This window comes from Triticum aestivum, chromosome 7A (genome assembly GCF_018294505.1).
Source record: "Triticum aestivum cultivar Chinese Spring chromosome 7A, IWGSC CS RefSeq v2.1, whole genome shotgun sequence".
In the NCBI taxonomy this organism is placed as follows: Eukaryota; Viridiplantae; Streptophyta; class Magnoliopsida; order Poales; family Poaceae; genus Triticum; species Triticum aestivum.
Window position 1 is genome coordinate 148,496,033 of NC_057812.1, and position 8,328 is coordinate 148,504,360.

Consider the following 8,328-nt stretch of genomic DNA (forward strand, 5'->3'; position numbering starts at 1 on the left):
TCCTCCACACATATACCAGCCATTGTACCTCTATAGTTAATTAGGCATCCCTCCCACCCCCACCACACACCGATAGTCGAGCGCTGTAGGTAGGTATCCATGCCACAGAGACAAACCGCACCTGTCCCCTCCCTCGTTCTAGTAGGCCAACCACTCTATATCTTTGTCGTGGGCACACACAAATTGGATGGCACTCTTTATCGACCGCATGTGTACACACACACATCATCCCTCTCTTCGATTCTATGGACACCTCAAGTCTATGATACCTCCACTCTCTTCTCGTGGATCGGCCCCTCTATATATATGATATATCCAGGACTCTATTTCACACACATTGCATATGTTACATTTTTTGATTGACCCCCCTCCCCTAAAAAAACTCTCACGAACCCACACACTATATCTCTCTAGGTTTGTATCTATCTCACACAACCCCACGTTGGTGGTGTACGTATACAATAAGAGAATAGGTGCACCGTGCACACGTACTCACGCTTCGTGCCCAACCACACCCGCGCGGGTACACGGTGGAGCTCATTTCTATACGAAATGGCAGCCCACGTGCTAATTTTAACGCGTGTAGCGGTTGTTTACCTACGGAGGTCGTGTACCACGCGTGCACGAAACAAAGTTCGACTTGATGCGTTGGCGCGTTATTTTTAAATAAAGTTATATCACTCAATGGCACGTACACATAATATAAAACGATTTTTATGGAGAAAAAGGTAGTCCGCTCCACTATATACAATGGAGCTCCCTGCCTGGTTTGTCTCTCTTCAGAGTATCTCACACAAGGCTGTGGTGGCCTCTCTCTCTCTCTCTCTCTCTCTCTCTCTCTCGCTGTTGGTCACTGATCCGGCCGCATCCCGTCTGCCGTCGGAAAGGGAGGACATGCATGGTTTCTCCATTCGACGGTGCCAAGGCAGCATGTCCTGATCTGCGGTACACGTCATTCTCTCTGACCAAGCTCTGGTGCGGTAGGGCCTACGCCACCTGCTCATTGTCGCAATATGGGCAGATTCCGCCAGCCGCCGCTCACCTAGTTACATCCCGATGACCTCAAGGTATCCCCTCCGGCCTTGCTCCACTGCCCGTCTTCCCACGTCGCTGCATGTGGATCTTCCATAGTTCTTTGCACAAAACGTAGCTCGTCCGGCGTACTTTCCATATTGCAATCTCGTCCTCACACCGTTTTAAACAAACACAACTGTGTTGTTATCTTCCCTTAGGACAAGGAATATGCTTCTTTTTTGTCGTCGCAACTGTCATCAACAATATTTGTCTTTTTACAAATTTCATATGGGCATATTTTAGAGTGTAGATTCACTCATTTTGCTTCGTATGTGTACTCCCTCTGTTCCTAAATATTTGTCTTTCTAGAAATTTCAACAAGTGACTGCATATGGAGAAAAATGAGTGAATCTACACTCTAAAATATGTCTATATACATCTGTATGTAATAGTCCATTTGAACCTCTAAAAAGACAAATATTTGAGTAGTCACTCGTTGAAATCTCTAGAAAGACTAATATTCCGGAGTATATTTAAGAACCGAGGGGGTAGTGCACAACCGCATGGGAGATTCAGACCGGTCGTTGCGCCGCATTAATAGTGAGTAATGAGCACTCAAATCATAAGCCCCACCTTTCCCACTATAAGTTGCTCGGAAGAAGCAACCATCAATACGCTCTTCTTTTAATCCGCTCATACTACTACATCCGTCACTGTTTATAGAGCGCGCTTTAGAAAAAGAGAAAATATTTGGGATCAAGGCAACTAGCGATCGGCCTGAAAAATAGCATTGGTAGTTATAGCACGGCGTCTATTACTAGAGGAAATAATGCGTACACACATGCATGCAGTGCTTCCACCCCGGGTAGACACATGCATGCACTTACTCCACTCCGTACTACTACATCGAGAGAAAATTGCGGTTACCACGCCCTAATTAATTGAGCATTAAACCAAACACGTCTAAAGTCTCTCTGGTGGTGGAAATGCATTGAGAGAAATGCATCATAATGAAGCACACCCTGTAAACTGTGACGGAGGGAGGAGTAGTATGAAGGTGCAAAACCAAGTACACGTATGGCCAGTCGGTCAACGCACCTCCTCTTGGCATATCACTGACATGTGGGACCGTAGTGTGAGCAAATCGATCTCAATTGACGGCAAAATGGCCAACCGCCGTTCCTTGAGAGAGACGAGGAGCAAGAACACACAGACGGGCTCGCACGGAGGCCAAGATATATTCGAGCATGGTTGATCAATATCATCATTACATGTTGGGCTGCCGTTTTCCGCCCTTCTCCGGAATAAATGTGTACTTTATCAAAGATTAATAAAAATAAGAGTACAGAGGCTCCACCATGCGGTTCTAGTAGTAGTACTACTCGTACTACTAAACCTTGCGCTTGGCTCTTCGCCTCTTCGTGAAGTCGAACAATGATGGTACTCCGCATGTTCGGTACTACAGTGTATGCCTCTAGCAATTTGACACCAAATGAACTGATGCATGTCCACCTCCTGGGCGAGGGTATGTTGCATCAGTCAAAAGGCGTAAGCAACCTTCACCTTGTCCTGCAAGCTTCTCCTCGTTTTGCGAGTTGATGGGACACACCAACAAGTAGTGCTAGTCCATACTCCCTCCTTTCCGGTTAATATGGCTTAATCTTTTTTGTGGGTAAATGAGAGAGCTTTATTCATATATAAGCATTCTTAGGACGATCAGCCAAGACACTGGTCACTAGGAAGTGAGGTACCCCGCAAAAAAAGAAGTTGGAAGCGAGGTGTTTCATCAAGCTAGCTCTCGGCCACATTCAAAGTGCAGCAAGCACGGTTCGCACAAAGATGCGCCGCGAGGTTTGCTGACCTGTTTACATGCTGAATAACAAAAAAAGAGGAAATATTACTGAGCGCTCCTATTTGTAACAGGATATGAGCCAGAATTAAGCGAGAATTGTGGCGAGTGTTCCATGAAATCAACTTCCATTATCACATGCGAGAACCCTCGAAGAGAACCAAATGTGTTGAAGATTGCTTTATCACATTTTAAAAATATAATAAGAGTGCAGATGCTCCTCCATCCGATTCCTAGTACTACCTCAATAGACTATAGTAGTGTACTAGTACTAGTAAACTTTGCGCTTGGATGTTCGCCTCTTCGGGAAGTGCAACAATAATAATACTACTAGTATAGTGTATGCTTTTGGCAATCTGACACTGAATTAACTGTTGCACGTCCACCGCCTGAGTGAAGGACAACTTGCATTAGTCAAAAGTTTCTCCTTGTCCGGCGAGCCACCGCACGCAAGCTTCTCCCGTCCTGCAAGCTTCTCCTTGTTTGACAAGTTGATGGGACACAACAAAGTAATGCTAGTCCATACCGCCTCCTCTCCGGTTAATATGGCTTAATTTCAAACGAGATAAATACACTGTCTGTCATTGTATATTTGTAAAAATACGGTCAGTGGACTTCATAATACGCTCATTGCACTTAGCATATACATTTTCCGGTGTTTATATGGTCACTAGCTCACCCTGGCTGAGTATGTGTGTGCATGCACGTGTAGGTTGAGCACTTGAGTGTGACCGTGTGTGTTCCGTCGTGTGCTCGGACATGCATGCCTTAGGGCGTCGCGCGTGTTTTTGCGTCCATGTGTACGTGTAACTGTTGCATACACGCAGGGGGAGTACGTGTAGGGGCCACTAAAGGAGCAGTCAAATCACATAGTAAGTTAGTCGGAAGAAGCAACCATCATTTCACTCTTCAATGACACGTATGCAATATAAAATGGTTGATATGGAGAGAAAAAGAAAACCACTATATATACACTAGCAGGAGCCTAAGCTACAAGCCTGCTTGCTTGGGTTGCTCTCTTCACAAGCATAGAACGACAGTGGCCACACCACTGGTCACATATCCGGCCTGATCCCGCAGCTGGGGGAAGGGAACAATGTTGTGCGTAGACGCGGCCGACATCGGCGAGGGAGAAAATCCACAGTCGGTGCGTCCCTATTGGGGGTCACCGTGGTATGGGCCAATGCCGCATCCCAACTGCCCTTCTAGCTATAGCCCGACGTCTGTTTCGAAAATATTAGTGCATGTCAACAAAAATTTTGTTCTGTTTCGAAAAAAAGCATATAAGCTATTACTTCTTACCCAAAGGATCTTTATATCCAACAGACACAAAATATCCATTCGACTATTTGAAATTACTTTCACTGTTGATCTGATGTCAAGGTAATTGCTGCATCGCCACCAAAACCCACCATCTCTTAAGCCAAAGTAGACCGAGCTAACCTCTATATTAGCATATTACTAGGATAAACAGAAGGCACTTTAGAATCATTTAGGATGTGAGCTTGTCAATCTGAATGTGGAGGGAGACCAGCTTAGCCCCGGCCAGCAGCTTGGGCGGAACTGTGAAGAAGGTCATCTCCTGCACGGCGGCGTTGCCAGGATCCCTGCTGCTTGTCACCTCCATTTCCACCCTTGACGGCGTCGGTCCTGCCTTTGGGCTCCCACAGCGGGCCATTCGCCTACAGCTTGGCCACGTAGTGCGGTAGTGGGGATGCCCCCGCTCTGATGCAAATGACTGACACGACGATAGGCGTGCCGATGTCGAGCACGCCGCTGACCAAGAAAAATGCGTGGCCATCCTCCTCCGTGAACATCAAGAGCCATGGCTCCGACAGTGGCACTTGCAGCTGGAGTGCCTTGCCATACTGGATCCTGTGCATGGGCATGGGATGCACGGTGCTGATGTGGTGGGAGAGCACCGGCGGCGGGCCTTTGTAGCCGCAGACGGGCACGGGGCTTTTGCAGGGCGCGAGCGGACACACACTCTGGTGATCGGCGAGCTTGTGGTATGTGACGTAGAGCCCACAGCCTTCGTGTGGGCACTCCACCCTCACCGAGGAGAGGACGGCGTCCACCACTGTGTTCCGCACGTCGAATCCACCGCCGCGCTCGCACTTCTGGCACTGCCGCTGGTTCCCGGGGCGCTCGACGCGACAGTCTGCGCAAGCCAGGTGCCCTCCCTTGCACTACGCAAATCAATCAAACAACACATCCATCAAGAAACCTGCACCTTGCTCGATCAGTCGAACGGACGAGGTGTATTCGAACCTCATACACTAGAGGCTTCAAGGGGCGGAGGCACAAGGGGCAGTGGAGCAAGGTGAGGTCCATCGAGACCATAGAGAGCTCCATCGTCGGGTCCTGTTCCGTCTGCATGATCTCACCCTCCTTGTGCACAACCATCTCACGTTTTATTAGGGCCGAGGCATTACAAAGCTTTACCGTCACATATTCATACTACTTCAAGGTGTATTTAATCAACACATGCAACTATCAAAAGGAGAGTCACGGCATGCATGCATGCGTTGTAATTAATGCATCGGTAAACGCAAATTATTGAAATATATCGAGTGCAGTGCTTTGATGTGTTGCGTCAACTTGTACAAGACCGAGAAGTTTGATTACTACAACACCCTCTCGCCTTAACTGCAGCTGTCTTTGGCAGCATGACAGGTGGGCCACCGACCTGTTGGGCCCACCTGTCATGGACGCAAAGGCAGGAGAAGTAAGTCAATGAAGCTGCGTCCCTCCCTCGCCCATGAGGGTGGTGGCTGGCAGGACTAGGAGAAGCTTTCGTTCGCTACACGCTCTCCCTCCCGTACGCGGTGGACATGCAATAGTTCAATCGGTGTTAGATGGCCAGAAGCATACTGTAGTACTCCTCCACTGCAGTAGTACTCCATCATTAGGCCTGTTTGAATCCACAGGTTAGAGTTAGTTTGGACTCAACTAACCCAAAAATATCAAAACAGGAAGGTTAGTTTGGGTTAGATGCATCTAACTCATCCAAAAAATCTGACCCACCCAAGAGGTGCTTATTTGGGTTAGTTCTTCTCAGGACCACTAAAAACACGTTTTTCTCTTGCTCTTCCCGAGGCAGATCCCTCCTCACTTCCTTGAAGCTTTTTGTCCTCTCCCTCCCTGCCTCTCGCACTGCCCGTGAAGGCGCCTCGCCGTATTCGCGCTCCATCTAACCCTGCTATCCAAACACCTTTTTGGTTAGAGTTAGTTCAGGGTTAGTTCTGGGTTAGAATCTAACTCTAACCTCTAACTGAGTTAGAGTATCCAAACAGGGCCATTGTTCGACTTCTCGAAGAGGCGAAGAGCCAAGCGCGGCCCGGACGCTCGTGTGGCAGTTTCATGTGTAGAGTAGTCTAGGATAGCGTGTACCGTGCCTGTAAGCTTAAGGGCCTTGTCGGTGTCAAAATCGGCGGATCTCGGGTAGGGGGTCCCGAACTGTGCATCTAGGCCGGATGGTAACAGGAGGCAGGGGACACGATGTTTTACCCAGGTTCGGGCCCTCTTGATTGAGGTAAAACCCTACGTCCCGCTTGATTGATATTGATGATATGGGTAGTACAAGAGTAGATCTACCATGAGATCAGAGAGGCTAAACCCTAGAAGCTAGCCTATGTTATGATTGTATGTTATGGTTATTGTCATACGGAATAAAACTCTTCGGTTTATATAGACACCAGAGAGGGTTAGGGTTACACAAGGTCGGTTACAAAGGAGGAGATATCCATATCCGTATTGCCTACCTTGCCTTCCACGCCAAGTAGAGTCCCACCCGAACATGAGACGAAGTCTTTAATCTTGTATCTTCATAGTCTAACAGTCCGGCCAATGGAGATAATCCGGCTGTCCGGAGACCCCCTAATCTAGGACTCCCTCAGTAGCCCCTGAACCAGGCTTCAATGACGATGAGTCCGGTGCGCAGTATTGTCTTCGACATTGCAAGGCGGGTTCCTTCTCTGAATACATCACAGAAGAATTTGAATATGAGGATAGTGTCCGACCCTGCAAAATAAGTTCCACATTCCACTGTAGAGAGAATAATATTTTTGCAGATCTAATTTGCTGGCTTGTTTTGGCAGCACGATGTTATGCATGGCTCGGTGATTATTCGAACCGTTTCTTTTAATCAGCTCCACACATAACGCGAGGCGGTTTCTTGACACGTCTTGTCGAAGCGGAGATCGTGTTCCCCGAATTATGGGATTCTCATTAATGCGGTCGTGGGTAACCCAACCGTGTCTAGGACTCCTAGATTATAGGCAAGTCCTAAACGGCTATGGAGAGGATGCTTGATATTCACCCTCTTTATAAAGGGACAAGGTTTTTGCTTTTTCCCTCTCGTGCTCAGTCGAACCCTTCCCCCGCCTCGAGTTCTAACACCCAAAGCCCAGGTTAGGTGCTATGGATCTTCAATCATCTCCGGATCCAGCCTTCAAGGCCGATGGATGCCCTCCTCCGTGACGGAAAAGGACATCAAGAAGTTGAGGGAGGCCAGATACCTGACCGTCGAGGTTTCGTATCGGCTTCCTGCTCGAGGGCAGGTCGTCCCCACTCCCGAACCTAACGAGAACGTCGTGTTCGTTTCCCACTTCCTCCGAGGCCTAGGCCTCACTCTGGATCCCTTCGTCAGGGGTTTGATGTTCTATTATGGGCTAGATTTCCATGATCTAGCTCCGGACTCCTTTCTCCACATCTTGACATTTATTGTCGTGTGTGAGGCCTTCCTTCGCATTACCCCTCACTTCGGCTTGTGGCTCAAGACCTTTGAAGTGAAGCCGAAGGTGATCGAGGGGCAACATGCATCGTGCGGTGGTGCATCAATAGGCAAGATGGCAGGAGCTCCATGGTTGAAAGGTTCCTTTCCAGAGGTGTCCGAATTATCGTAGTGGGAGTGGTTTTACGTCACATGTCCCAGAAGGGCCAAGTGGGGCGGCTGCCCCCACTTTTCGTTCGGGCCCCCCATCACAACTGATGTCATGGATTAGCAGAGGTCTGAGATGGGGTCCAGCCAAGGATGTGCCTATACTGCAAAGCCGCATCCGAGATCTCTTCGAGGAAGATTTTAATTTGGTCGCGGTAATACAAGTTATGCTGGTTCTTCAAGTCCAGCCTTGCAAACGCCGGTCCCTTAGCTTGTGGGAGTTCAACCCAGAGGGACCGCGTGCCATTCAAAGTTTCCTCGGCCTGACGCACGAGGAGATGTACAAGTCATTCTTCGGACCTCAAGTAGAGTGTCCGGATATTACCGAGGACGTGAGCCTGAGCAGTAACCTCTGGCCGAACACACTGTCTTTTATTCATCATGAAGTTTTTCTGAGAGTTCGCTTTTTGACCAGGACTGGCTAACAAAGGTTAAGATGATTCGGTGTTTGGCCCCCCTCCCCGAGGGTTTGGAAAATCTGGTATTGGAAAAGATGCTCGAGGTCGCACCTTGCCCGGAGCCC